The sequence below is a fragment of the Scatophagus argus genome, chromosome 7 (genome assembly GCF_020382885.2).
Source record: "Scatophagus argus isolate fScaArg1 chromosome 7, fScaArg1.pri, whole genome shotgun sequence".
NCBI lineage: Eukaryota > Metazoa > Chordata > Actinopteri > Scatophagidae > Scatophagus > Scatophagus argus.
This window is the reverse complement of record NC_058499.1, coordinates 23198788-23213662: the sequence shown is the minus strand read 5'-3', so window position 1 is coordinate 23213662 and position 14875 is coordinate 23198788. Positions and strand designations below refer to the sequence as shown.

The 14875-nt window shown below is 40.6% G+C and overlaps 1 long non-coding RNA gene across 1 annotated transcript in view; it reads left to right on the top strand.

The window, feature by feature from the left end:
* The first annotated feature begins 3094 nt into the window (after nt 1–3094).
* LOC124062020 overlaps nt 3095–14875 on the top strand; it is a 32176-nt gene continuing 20395 nt past the window's right edge. Inside the window, exon 1 of the long non-coding RNA XR_006843853.1 lies at nt 3095–3674. This is a non-coding gene — a long non-coding RNA (uncharacterized LOC124062020). The remainder of the gene's footprint in view (nt 3675–14875) is intronic.

Here is a 14875-nt window from a genome sequence, read left to right as displayed (position 1 = left end):
CACATTTTGAGATTTTTTCTTTTACTTTTCAACCAGTTCCTGATAATGAACTAGTCACTGCTTTAATTATAATCAGTGTTCAGATATTCAGAGGTGAGTTTCAGCTTGTTTGGACAGTTGTGGAACTCTGTAACTGCCGTGGTTTAGCTCCTCTGTGTATCCTCTCTGAGGTACTGACTCATACCGTAAAGCTGGGAGTGCATTTGATTAGAAGGCTACCTGTGAATTCGCTTTCAAAGTAAAAGCGTCAAAATCACGAAAAACAAATGGGTGCTGGCCACACGTCAGCAACAAAAGTATTTGTTAAATATAAACCGCTTTCTACTCTATCCTCCTATATACTTTGTTTTTGTCATTTTAGAGATGTGTCTCCTGACTCTTTGTTTTCTCCTCTTATTTCCAATCATATTTATATTTATTTGTTATATTAATCAATATAAATGAAGATGAATATTTATTATATGGGTCTAAAATGTTTAGATAGATAGATATACTTTATTGATGCCAGGCTGGAAAATTGCAGTGCAGCAGCAGCAGCAATACACACAACAACCTGCACAAAATGTTAAAAATAGCAAAATAAAAAGTGGCATATATAAAATATATATACAAGGCAATATAAAAAGTATATATACAACAATAAACAGTGTAATGTAGTGCAAAATAAAGTAGAGGTAGAATGTAAGGTGCCAGTAGAATGTAAGGTGTAATGAACTGAGTGAGTAAAACATATAAAGTGCCTAGTGACTGTATGTTGTGGCCAGAGTTTAGCTGTTATTGTACAGTGTGATGGCATGTAGCAGGAAAGATGTCCTGTATCTGTCCCTTTGACAGCGGAGCTGTAGCAGCCTGTGTGTTTAGACTGATAAGCTCCATTATAATGCAGATTTTATGTTTATAGGGGTGTACGAAAATATCCATACACTTGAGTAATGTGATATTTTCCTTTCTGATGCTGTACTGATTCTCAAAACACTGTATCCATCTATCCATCCATTTTCTTTTGCTTTATCCGGGGCCGGGTCGCAGGGGTTGCAGCTTGAGCAGGGATGCCCAGACCTCCCTCCCCGGACACTCCCTCCAGCTCTTCCGGGTGGACCCCAAAGCGTTCCCAGGCCAGCTGAGTGACACAATCCCTCCAGTGTGTCCTGGGTCTTCCTCAGGGCCTCCTCCCAGTGGGACATGCCCGCAACACCTCCCCAGGGAGGCGTGACACACAACGAACCGCACACTCTCTAGAAATCCTGTCCATGAAAATAATGAACAGGACCAGTGACAAAGGGCAGTCCTGTCGGAGGCCAACATGCACTGGGAACAGGTCTGACTTACTGTCGGCGATGCAAACCAGACTCCTGCTCCGGGAGAACAGAGATCCCACAGCCCTTAGCAAAGAGCCACGGACCCCATGCTCCCCGAGCACCTCCCACAGGATGCCGTGGGGAACATGGTCGAATGCCCTCTCCATGTCCAGTACCCTGCGGAGGGTACAGAGCTGGTCCAGTGTTCCACGACCAGGGCGAAAACCGTATTGTTGATCCTGCTGAATCCAAGGTTCGACTGTCGGCCTAATTCTCCTCTGTAGTACCCTGGAATAGACTTTCCCAGGAAGGCTGAGGAGTGCGATCCCTCTGTAGTTAGAGCACACCCTCCGGTCCCGAAGGCCAGGGGCACTGTCCCCGACCGCCATGTGATGTTGCAAAGGTGTGTCAGCCAAGACAGCCCCACAACATCCAGAGACTTAAGGTACTCAGGAAGGATCTCATCCACCCCTGGTGCTTTGCCTCTGAGGAGCTTCCCAATTACCCCAGTGACTTCAGCTTGGGTGATGAATGGATCAGCCTCTGGGTCCCTAGCCTCTGCTTCCATGACGGAAGGCATGTCAGCAGGATTGAGGATATCCTCAAAGTATTCCTTCCACCGTCTGACAATGTCCCCAGTCGAAATCAGCAGCTCCTCACTTCCACTGTAAACAGTATTAGTAGGGCACTGCTTCCCCCATTTGTTATTTTGTGTAATTTGTGGTCAGCCCTTTGACTCTTCCGCTCAGTGTAACAAAATCAGCTGAGACAAGATTTAAGCATTTAAGTATTTAGTGTGAAAAGAATAGAAAAAAAGAAGGCAAAAGGAACACAGGCCAGTGAGACAATATACTGCCTTGCTTACGGTATTGCAGTATGTTGAATTAAAACCCTTTCCACATGATACTTATTGTTTCACCAGATTCTTGACTATACATGACTTTAATGTTTTAGGAATGCCTTTTAATTTAGACTTATTGACTGATGTCCACATCTATAGTGCATTACACGGGCATTCATATTGTGATCATGCCTAACTGCAATCATAAACACATAGAATGATTTCTGATGGACTACATCAACAGTCATAAAAGAATACACATGTGGCTTAGAATTAATTATTAATTCATGTGTCTTAAGGATGCTCTTGACCAGTTGTAAACTAGAGATTGACAAATGGGGCTTATATTATGGCTATGCATATCAATCTATACACACCTCAGCCATCAATTGCTGTAGATTCATAGTATATTATAACAGTCCATGCAATATCATTATATGAAGGAACATAGATTCTTTTAAATGTATGAAAATGGGTTACACTTTTCTTAGCACCAACAATGAAACATTATAATGAAACCTGCATTATTATAGATGCATCTATATGTATTTCACTGTACTTGACACCTGCAATAATATCTTATAATACTGCCTTGCCTGTCAAAGCATACTATGAATCCTTACTACAGTTTAAGGTAAATAAAATAAGAAGGAGTACTGTATATACGATAGGAAGACAGGAATGTGTATATTCGTTTCAACTGTATGTGCATGTGTGTATGTGTACAGTTATGCAGGAGGTATGTGTATAATTTATGCATATGTTCAACATATACTGCATGTTTAAGTGTATATATCCTACAGCCTGTATTGGTTTATACATCATGAAAGAGAAAGAGACAACAAAAAACATATAAAATCCACAAAAATCACAGAAAAAAGGTATTCTACGTAGGTTTCCAAAAGCTTTTTCGTTCTAAAGTCTGTCTTTTATTCCTCTAACTGACATCATTTTATGGGTCTCGGTATAAATCACACACAGTATTTTAATTGTGAAACGGTGTAACAGGAAGTTGTAGCTCTATGATAGTTAGCCTGACAACGGAGACCACCGGGGTTTTCGAGGACTGTCCCTCCCAGGAAGACATCAGCCGACGCCGCCTCCTGCCCCTCCTGCCTGGTCGCTGAGGGCCGTCCTGGACTACACAGTCCACTGTCTTCTTCTCGTATTGGACGCTGCATCATCACTCAGTCTTTCTGTGTTCAGCGAGCGGTTTAGCAGGTTTTAGCCTCACCATCATCTGGTACCCGTCGGTTTAACTTAGCTAGGTTGAAACCGCTAATGTTTTTATCTTATTCACTTGCCCGAGGTCTGCTTAAATTCCTTTGCTCGTTTTGGCGTTGCATATAGAAAGAATGCGGGGGAAAAAACACGTTTATGTTCAGACAACGTGAGTGCATGCCATGAGCGACGAGAGACGCTAGTCGTCTGAAACAAGCAGCAGCAGCAGCAGCAGCAGCAGCGAGCCGGGCTCAGAAAGGACCGGTCGTTGAAAGCAACGCTGATTTACCAAGAAATGCAACTGGCACATTAAGGTGAGCCTCTTAAAACGTATTTTTTTTATGTGTTTATCTCTACACATGGTGTTTTGCGACCAAACAAACACTGCTCGGTTAAACAGTAAGAGGCAGGCATTATTCTCCTCCTCCAGCGTCTGCTGCAGGTGTCGGAGGCCATCGGCTCTGCACATCTCCCTGCGCCCGGCCGGGGATGCATTGTTGTCGTTGACCCGCCTGACAACGTCCGCCTCTTCTGTAGCCATAGCCCAAAGTATGAGCGCTTAGGCAACTTAGGGCACTTTTCACATGCTTAACAAGAGTCCCACATTCACTCTTGCAGACTTTTATTGTTAAGGGGTGTTACAGTAAAAATGTCCTACACTACATCTTTTATGACCAAACTGTTTGTTAAGTATGTTCTGAGAAATGTAGTCAGTGTGCAGAAATCATGTCACTGTCACTCACAAATGTTGTCTCATTTATTGTTTTGACATTTTAGTCCCAAACACCAAATGCAGGGACTTGGTCAGACAGCTTGACATTTAAGCATCTTCTCCTAGTTTCTTCCTCCCTCTCGTCTTTCCCCTCCTTTCCTCCAGTCACCTCTCCACCCTTGTCCTCCGTCCCTGCACTTTCCCTTCACTCCCCTGGTCTCCTCCGTTTTCTTTATACACTTGACACCCATTTGCCCTTCTCCCCATTTCTCTCTAGTTCGTCCTCCCCTTTTGTCCTCTCACCCCCCTCATTCATCTCTCTGTCGCTCTCTTTTCCCCTTCATCGATTTGCCTGGAGGTGTTGCTAAGAGACAACAGCAGCCAGAGTGCCATGAAGGAAGGATAGAGTATATACAGCTTTGCCTGCTCAGTAAGAGAGATTTCTCTTCTCTTCTCTTCCCTGTGCAGTTTCCAATAGATGCTCTTTAAGCCATTTAATGAGATGACATATTCCCGTCTGATTTTCCCTTAAAAGTGTTCTGAGATTTTTACTTGATCTTAGTCTTAAGATCATTTCGGGTGGTGTGTATTTGTTCAATTCTTCTCTCTCAAATCTCAACTTAAACTGACAACACATCTTTGAATGTCAGCACAGGTGAGATTTAATCAGGCATATCCAAGGACCAAAATAGAAAATTTCCACTTTTTGAAAGATGAGATCATTGCGACGGTAGAGGAGATTAAAGTCCGGCAACGTTATTTTTCAGTGGACTACGTAGTCAGTCGACAAACAAAGCCAAACACGCAGCTTGGCAGTGTGTTGCCGCTCCAGTGAACGAGGTGAGGCAGAAAGAGAGAACAGTGACGTAGTGACGTGAAGTATTAAAAAGAAAGTGTCTGGCAATTAATTCCCCACACCTTTAACTGGTATTTTCTGTAACATTGTTCATAAAGCTCATGCAAAGTTCAACACGCAGAGCACCCCGACATAACCAGCACGAATATCACTTACTTCATTACCTATCCACTTTCTCAGCGGGTCCTTGCTGCTCCCCCCACCCCTCTCTCTCTCTCTCTCTCTCTCTCTCTCTCTCTCTCTCTCTCTGTCCTCCCTCTCTCCATCCTCCTCTCTCCCTCTTTGCACACACAGTCACACACAAACATGTTTTATGCAGCTAGAAAAACACATATAATAAAGCAATAATGAATTGAATGTAAATAAATGTAAAAGGAGGCTGGGGAGAATCCACATTTGTTGACAGTATATTAGTACACTGCTGAGTAATGTGAAATCATTGAACTCCACTGCAATGAATTTGGGAAAAGCATTAGCACACTTAGCATTAAAACCATGTAGTTTTGACTAGGGTTGGGTAGGTTTTGATTTATGAGTCTGGATCAATGTCTGACTTTCCTTTGTCTGATTTTGTGCCAGCCGACTGTTGGTAGTAGCATGTGGCTAGTTAGCAGGAGTTATTATTTTGACGTTAAACCTTAGAAGAAGAAAAGTTCAGTTGACTGGTTGTTCTGAGAAATAAAAACGCGATGTGTCACAGTTGACCTGATGGACTGTGGCGCTGCTGCACTCTCATTTACAGGCTCAATGGGAGCAGCTGCTGACGCAAGTGCAACACATAGTGGTAAGATTTGATATTCTGGTCTGGTCTGGTTTGGCATTAGACTAAATACTGTATCAGACCTGTTTGAAAAATTGTTACACTGGCCTAATGCTTGTCTTGCCTACTGATCTACTTTCTGACCCTGTTCTTATTGCTCTCTCTTTCTTTCTCTGTCAACTCCATCCATCTCTCTCCTTCTTTTCCTCTCTGTCCTCCTGTCTCCTTCTTTTTGCTGCCAACCAAAATACAAATAGCAACCAAAAACAACCAAACAGAGTATTTGTAATAAGGAGAAATAATATAACAAGCTGTCAACTCAAGTAACGTTTTCTTCACCTGTCTCTTCTGCTCTGCTCCTTGTGGGGATGTCTAATGCTTAGCCGCGCCCTGTTGGAGAGGAGAAACATAATGCAACTGTAAATGAACAGCAAAACGCAGTACAGATTGTCACACTGAGCTGAAATGATACAAATACATAATGAAATAATATGTACTCTCTTACCCAGAGAAGTCAAATCACTAGCAACAACAAACCTCAATATTTCAATACCACAATATTTTATTGTGGCTCAGAAGCTCCTGCAGGAGGACCCACCTCACCTCCTCCATAGGTCCTATGAACTGTGTCCTCCAGGCAGCAGGTTCCAAGTCCTACAGGCTAAAGAAACTGTTGTGTTTTATTCTCACATAATTTCACCTTTTGGACCCAGATTATCACAATTTCCAAAGCCAAAAGTGACATCTTCAGATTGCTTCTTTTGTCCAATCATCAGTCCATAAACCAAAGACTCCTCATTTACTATCATATATGATAAAAGAAAACAGTAAATCCTTACATTTAAGAAGTTGAGACCAGAAAATTGTTGACGTTTTTACTTGAAAAATGACTGAGATGATTATTCAGTTGGCAAAATAGTTCATCATTGTTCCTCCAGTCTTTGGTAATGAATGCAGGAAGTGCCACATATCACATGTGTCCAGTGCACTGACCACAGTGCTCAAATTTCCATTCTGGATTTTTCCGGACTTAAAAGGGGCTTAGATGCTACAAAAACAAAGCAGGCCTGGCTTTGTTGTCATGGCCAATATAACACCTTAACCCCTTCTATACTCATTTTATGAATGTACAGACACTGTGTTTTGGCCATAACACAACACTGTCCTAGTTGAACTAGTCCTCATCTTCTAGATTCAACTATGTCAGATTTTCATCACTACAAGAGCCAGAGCACACCGAGCAATTGATTGGAATTCATCACTCGTAAGTCTGTTGTCAAAAATCTGTCGGCCTGTTCGGTCCTCTTAGTGGCCTTTGTCACCTTCTAACGTCTTCCTAGTATTCTCAACAGTAAAGCTGGACAGTCATTCTAAACCTGTTCAGTCAAAGTACTGACATATATTTAGTCATGCCAAAAAAATCTGTTCAACTCCATTTTCTTTCAAGCCTGCAGTAACCGATAAGGCTATCATGGATTCTGCAGTTGAGATATAAACAAACTTGAAGAATTATATGAATCAGCAAAAATGTCTGCACACAGATGAAAAAATCTAGGTGTAAACAAAAACCGCTGTATCAAATAGATTCATTTATGATTCTTTGTGTTTAATATTTTAAATTTTTAAGGGTTTTCATGAATCAGCACAAGACGCACAGCAAGAGTGTGTACCCAAACATAGTATATGTGGGACGTTTCTGTTTGAGCGTAAAAATGTGTCAAAAAGAAAGTACAAATGAAAAATACAAGATTTAGAAAGTTATCTTCTGGGTCTCATCTAAACCCCAAAAGGTGCAGTATATGATCATTACATTTTTACATTTAAAACAAAACGGCCACCCGATGAATCCACCTTCTGAATCCTCAGACCACACCTCATTTCATGCAGTTAGAACAATCTGTAACAAGCCTAACGTGAAGCTAGAACAGCCACTGTTATGAGACAACAACGCTTGTAATGTATGAATGACAATAAAATTTTAAAGGTACCTAAGAAGTCTAAGAAGCAAAAGTGACCTTCAGGTGCCGTTTGATGAAAAACTGAGGCAAAACCCACTTTATGAGCTTCAGACATGTTTCTGTTCTGAATCTGCTAACCACAAGAGTCAAAATAATTCTGTTGAGGATTTCTCTAAAAAAAACTGCTAAGGTAGCAAGTACATCTTTCTGAATTGACCACTGCTTATATGCAGAAAATCTCATCAACAACATAAATATATTCTATTTGACAGATCAAAAAAATCAAATACAGCCTGCAAATCTGTAATACAAACACAGAGGGGCAAGGTTCAAGCTTAGCATGTTCACACGACATGAGACGTCAGCTGGCAGACGAAGCACAGAGCCAAAAGGTTGTTCATAGTGCTAATAGGTTTCTTACCTTTAAACCATTTGCACACCATCCACATGCACACACACTTGCACACACACACAGTAACTCACTCCCCTTTACACTCCTCAATTTCTGAATCGAAATGTAAATCCCTTCTTGAAAGCCATGAGTTTTCTCGGGGTCGATGACTGGTAAGCCACAGTACACAGCAAACTGTTTTATTAAAGTGTATTAAAGTGTTTCGCCTCTGAACACAGATGCTGGTAGATTTACACAGACATTCTCTTATCTTTAGCTGTGTCAATTTGGATTAGTCCCAGCTTTGATTTGAGAGCAGAGTGGTGCCAACGCTCTGCTGTTCAATGTTATATGTGTTAAATGACTTTTTCATAATTGTGGTAACTTTACTGTGTTTGCTTACTTTTGCAGATTGAGTAAGACATTAATTGGCTGCTTTTAGGTTCCTACCGTTCCTCTGATTGGTATGTGTACCCTCACCAACAAGGTATCTAGAAATAAAAAAAACAGTTTCTGCTAAATACAGCACGAGATCTGTGATTAATACGGGTGTTATGGACTCACATTTCAGCCCATAACTTGGACTGAAATGTGAGTCCATAACACATTTCAGCCCATAACTTGTTGTAGGAGTCATAGATTGGTGTTCAGTCCAATGGAAAAAACTATCCTAGCATATTTGATGTGTATTCATTCACTCACCGTACAATGATGGAACAATGCTAACTGTCAAATCAAGGATGCTTCCTTGGTAGCACAAGTCCTTTGAAGTCAGGTCCTACAGAGGCTAGGCAAGACTAGCAGATAACACATATTTTGGAATGAATGAGTTGTTGTTCATAGCTTCACACAAAAGGTCTGTCCTTTAATGCATATTTTTATGTCTGTAATGCCGTCAATTCTCTCCCGTTTGCCATTTGAAGGGTCCTGGTCATTGGAACGATTGTTTGACAGCATTAGATGATATAACATTCTTGAAATTCAGTCATATGAGGATCCTTCCTTGACTTTGAGATGCTCCAACAATCCTGCTTTTGCTGTTGTAACGGACTGGGAACCCATATTTTTCCCAAAGTGATTTAAACAATACAGCAGGTCTTCTAACCCTGGCGTTTTCCAATCAGCTTGTTGTGCTAACCTCAGTGTATGTGACTATTGCCTGACAATTTTCAGGTAGAACTCGTGCATATGAACTTGGGTTCTGTACTACATGTATCACATGCGGTTTATTCTGCAATCGACTATGTCAAGAATACTGAGGTGGGAACAAATACATCCAGCTGCAGTGATTAGGTGATTCAGAAACTTGGACTTAAGGTTCTTTGGTGAAGTTGTGTGTGTCTATCTGTGTGTGTGTGTATGTGTGTGTGTGTGTGTGTGTGTGTGTGTGTGTGTGTGTGAAACTGGCTGTGTTAGCAAATTGAACATTTAATTAGTTGGGAAATTGTGTGATGTGCATATAGTTTAAATACTGCCTTGAGGTAAAAGGCCTTAAGTGAAATTTATGGGCCTTCATGAAAGACTTGATAGCATGAGGCACCAGGCTGATTTCATACGGCGATGGCTATAATGTGAAACCCCATCCAACCTGCCAAACCACATGGAGTAGCACAGGGGAAAAAATAGGACTTACGGAGCGTATGGTACAAATAAAACTCTTACTTTTCTCCCTCGTGTGTACTCTCACACATGCATGCGCGCACACGCACATGTACATAATCCTATCATTTTAAACTACTTACAGTAGCGGTATTTCTCTCTCTCACACACACATACGCACACACACACACACACACACATTCACTCTATCCTATCATTGTGTAAACTACTTAACTTTCTCACGCACATTTAATTCCTTTATTTACATGGATATTTGAATCAATGCCAAAAAGCCACTTAGTCTAAAAGCAAGGAACTCCTTGTGATTTTCAGTGTACTGTACTATTATTTATATTAATTATTGGAAATCAATTCTGTCTGACTTTTGCCCTAATCTTCATTTGTCTGCCACATCGTTGATGGTTATCTGGTATTGTTGTTTACCTCTAATCATTTCTCCAATAGTAATCACACAGCTACTCAAGCCATCAGATTAGACAATACAGGCAATGTTCGCCCATTTATCTCCACTCTGTTTGTCTAGTTAGTAATCAATGGCCTCTGTTATCGCTGATAAAAGCACACACAATGACCAATGGGTAACAGGAGAATTTTGTTCCAATTTATGCTTATGGAGCAGAAAGAAAAAAACACCATTTAAACTGAGTGAATGATATTATTGTGTTAATTGAAATGAACTCTTTCCATCAGTGAATACTACAACCGAATATGTTTCCAGACGACAGCGCCTTCATTTCCAGTGCTGAACATAATGTTGCTTTATTACCTTAAAGTTGGGGTCATCTCAGGGCCAAAATTTTTCTATGCAGACAGGGTGGTGGCTATCAAATATAAAAAGTTACATTTATTTATGCTTAATTATGCCATTATTTTCATTTGAACATTTTCACTTTCTTGCAAATTATTGTTATTTTATTTGCCTGTATCAGTATGAGACTCCTGAAATCCATAATATTCATAAATAGATACTTAACTAGGAAATGCTCTTAGACAGTATGCTACAAAACCCACAGTTCCTCATATCAACAAAAAACACTTGGCGAAGCAAACAAAAGTACAGTTAAAGACTCAATACCACATAAACCCATGTGAGACAGTGAGACTTCTTGCATCTAATAGGCAAGTTGAGTCACTCTCTGACCACTAACCCTAACCCCAGAGAGTAGCCAGCCAGGGTGCCGGGTGGTTTGATGGTGGGTCCAGGGAGTAGATGGGATGGAGCTGGAGAGTAATCTGATTCTGTAGGATGGGTGAACTATGAATTATGATGACTGTTTGACCAGGAGTTGGCAAGTTAGTTGATGGACTGGGCCTCTTCCACTGTTTTGTAACACTAGATGCACTCATGTTCTGAACTCACAAATATTCTGCAAGCCAAATGGGAAGCTTTGGTGGGCTTGATGTGGCCCGCAGGCTGTCACTTGATGATCAGCGTCTTAAAATATTTGTTTGACATATTGAGAAATCCACTTATTCTCTTTATTATCTATGTTTGCAAATGATCAGTAAATTCCCAGAAATTTTCCAATTAAGCTCTTAAATTCTGTGATGTTCTTGGGTCTTTCTCTGCTGAATTTCCTTGTGCATACATCAAAGCTCTCTCTTTGAATTAGAAATCAGATCTCCTGAACCTGAGTGCCATGCTGCTCATCAGTGTTTCCCCAGCCTGTGTTTGAGGACTGGCCTTTGTTGAATTTCCCTCGGGATCAATAAAGTATCTATCTATCTATCTATGTATCTGTCTATCTTTGTTCGTTTATAGTGATCACAACCCTGGCCATTCCTGAAGACCTGCCTTTTAATTGACTACTAGTTTTTATTTGAGGAAATACGGTACACGCTGAGGAAGCAGACAGAAATAAATAAATCATCATTATTTAAGAACAAAGTGCATGAACTTAACACCAGTGACAGCCATTGTTGACTTTTTCAAGACCACACTCTCTCTCTAACAGTCTCTCTCAAAGTGCTTTAGTTTCCTCACATTAAGCTGCCACACCTTAACTGCACTGTTTTTCTAACATTAACCTAGTGCTTTCCCATACCCATGAAAAATTAGTAAGCAACATAGACAGCAACATATATTAGAGGGAAGTAAAATCTTACTGGCCAGTTGGTAAACTACTATAGCGCACGAGACAACTGCTAACATGTTTACCAGATGCAAACATATTTGTGCCAGTTAGTCACCATAGCTCCCCAAGCCTCTTTCTATTTACTTTATACTGCGCTGTTTATGTCCTTTGAGTTTGTTCTCAGGACAAGTACATTTTATTCAATAAACAGTTTTATTGAAGAGTCAATTAGCTACGATGGTTTATGGACTCTCTGGTGCTGTGTCCCTTCAAAGGTCAACACAGTCAAGCTGTGGCTTGCTATTTGTCAGTGAGATTCATGGGTCAACCTTCCCCAAATCTGAACTGCCGACTGCACCTGAAAGCAAATTTCAATTGCTGGAAGTCCATTGAAATTCATGGAGTTCAATGTTTTAAATGCTGCTGTACCCAGCTTTATAGTGCTTTATAGTGCTTTATGGTTTTAAACTGTTGGTTCTGTAGAGTATTCTGCAAATGAACTATAATAGCTAGTTTTCTTGGCTGTCTGCTCTCGTCCTCTGGTCTCTATATACTGAAGGCATCTGAAATGGTTAACATGAAGGTGTCAAAGCAAATGAACCAAAAGCACCAGTAAACACTCTTAAAATTCAGTTTAGAGCTGCTCTCCCCTAAGACCAAACAACATTTAGCAAAACACAGTGAGCATTCCAGCGTTTCCTGCTTGATGAAATCAATGCCCAAAAACCAGATTAGATTTCTAGGCAGTCACATGCTTAGTACTGCAGAGGGAGCTTGGAACACAGCTGAATAATATAATTATAGCCCAAGTCTGAGGCTGTAGCTGTTGATGTTCATCATATCATTAGAAATCTGCTGTGACGGGACTCAGAAGCCCTTTCCAATCTGTCTAATTAACGCAGCTGGAAGAACACTTCAACTAGGTTAATCTGACACCTAGGGAGCAGAGTTTTAATAGAGCCATGCAAAGCTAACTGGGTTAGCTTTTTTTTCCCCTTTCCATCTCTTCTCTCCTCTGTATCTTTCCTCTCAGAATTTTCTGATGGTACAGTTTCTGTCACTTTTGGTCCAGAGTGATTTCAAACTGGGTTAACATACAGGTCATCATGAAAAAGGTTACTGTCTCTCCGTCTCTGTCTGCCGCTCTGCACACGCATTACTCGCAACAGGAGACAGCTCAATTGCACAAGCAACTTTCACTGAATAAATAAGTAGACGCACATGATCGAGGTGCGAAACTGATGTTTTCTTTGCTGAAGGGAGAGCTTTGGTGACAGCATATGAGACTGATGGGCTTAGTGTCAGATGCAGTTCCATTGAAGAACAGGGCATTTGTAAATGGGAATAGACAAACAAAAAAAGAAGAATACACAATTTTGGTCTGCCAGAGCCATGTGAACAGAAGCATGAATGTGAAAATATCTCAGTGTGTACTGACCCCAGGAGCCTTATTGTATTTTATACCTGCTTCAGCGAAATGCCTATGTACACCACTTGATCTGTATTATGTACCATGCCGTGTGACAAGAGCTCTCTCTGATTGATGAATTAATGCTATCGGTCTGGTCGCTGAGGTGGTCTGGATGCATGAGGAATGTCTGGGCCAGTCTTATCCTTTGAAGCACTAGCCGAAATCAGAACACTAAAAAAACTAACCCTAAAAATTGTTAGAATGGACACAAAAATCCAAAAACAACCCTGGAAATAACCAGCAGTCAGTGTGTCACTCAAATATTGCACAAAAGAAAATATTTTGCGGATTTGTTCGTTTCCTCTGGAAGCTGTGGTGTTGGCTACTTCTTCATCCTCCTTTTTTTGAAAAAATAAAACTATTGTTTAACACATAGGGACTTCAGCTGACAGATCTGTTCTCACCTTATCTGACAGGGCAGTCAGCAGGGTCATAGGTGCTGCCTGAGTGGACTACATGATGCCGATTGTGTAAAACCAACTCTGAATTTAATTAATTCAGTCACTGGCTTGAGTCAGTCCTTAAACACCATGCACAAGTTGAATGTCTTCGTGTTCCAAATTCGCACTCCTTTTATGGTTACGTATTTATGCGTGCCATATTTTACAAAATCATATTTTTTATTCAAAACTATAACTCTGACTTATCCTAAACATATAATGTCCATTACCAATTGTAATCAGCTTAAACAGATGTGTTTGTCAGTCTGTTAATGCACACAGATCAACTCCATCCACCTTATGTTTTACTTTTGTGTTACTTTTATATTATTTTATTTTTTTATTATTAACATTAAACTGTCATACTGTATCTCTTTCATGGGTGTCACTCTCTCTAACCAATAAATCAATTTGTAAACAAATTTCTTAAATGGCTATTTTTATTAACTCATGAAGAAAAATTCCCATGTTCCTCTACAGTAGTGTTTAGGGGTTCCTCGTCTGGCAGTCACAATGACAACCCACAATCTAAATCGTGGTCTTGCAGTCCAGTTCAACACCTCTGCAAACTCCAGCCTCAGTAATATTTTGTTGAATCAACAGCTCCCTGCCAGCATCAGTCTGAACAAAACTGAACAGTGTTATAAAAGTGGAACTCATGGCTTAGCTGTTGCGTTGGATTGCTTTGCATTTTACAGGTATAGCTGATTTCTCAGTGCTGTCACAAACTCATAATGATATTTGTTCAGTGATGTGTCATTTTTTTGTTGTTGTTGTTTTTTTGCTTTCTCTGGTCATATCCGTATGTAGTTGTACCTGCTGATGTGTCATCGTAGGAAGAGGAAAATGCCACTTGTCAGCATGATTAGGACTGCCTGCAGGTAGCTGTTTGAGTCACTTGTGGTGACAGTCTCAGATTCCCCCCAGAAAGCCCTGAGCAGGAGTAACTACCAACTGTGTACCAACCAGCTGCACAAAATCTGGCAATTTTATGTAATGCGGTGTGATATGTCACTGTAGCTGTATGAGAAAGCTATTCTAACATTAGTTTGGGAGGTAAGGTGTGACAGGGACCGCTCCATCTGTCTCATATGAGAGGCTTAGCCAGAGGTAAAGCATGGCTACTTCTTTGTGAGAACTTCAGTTTTGCATGTGGAAGCCTTATGGATTGTTTATGAGTGAGTGTGAATGAATAAATTAAAGTCAGTTATTTTTTTTTATTTGCACATCAG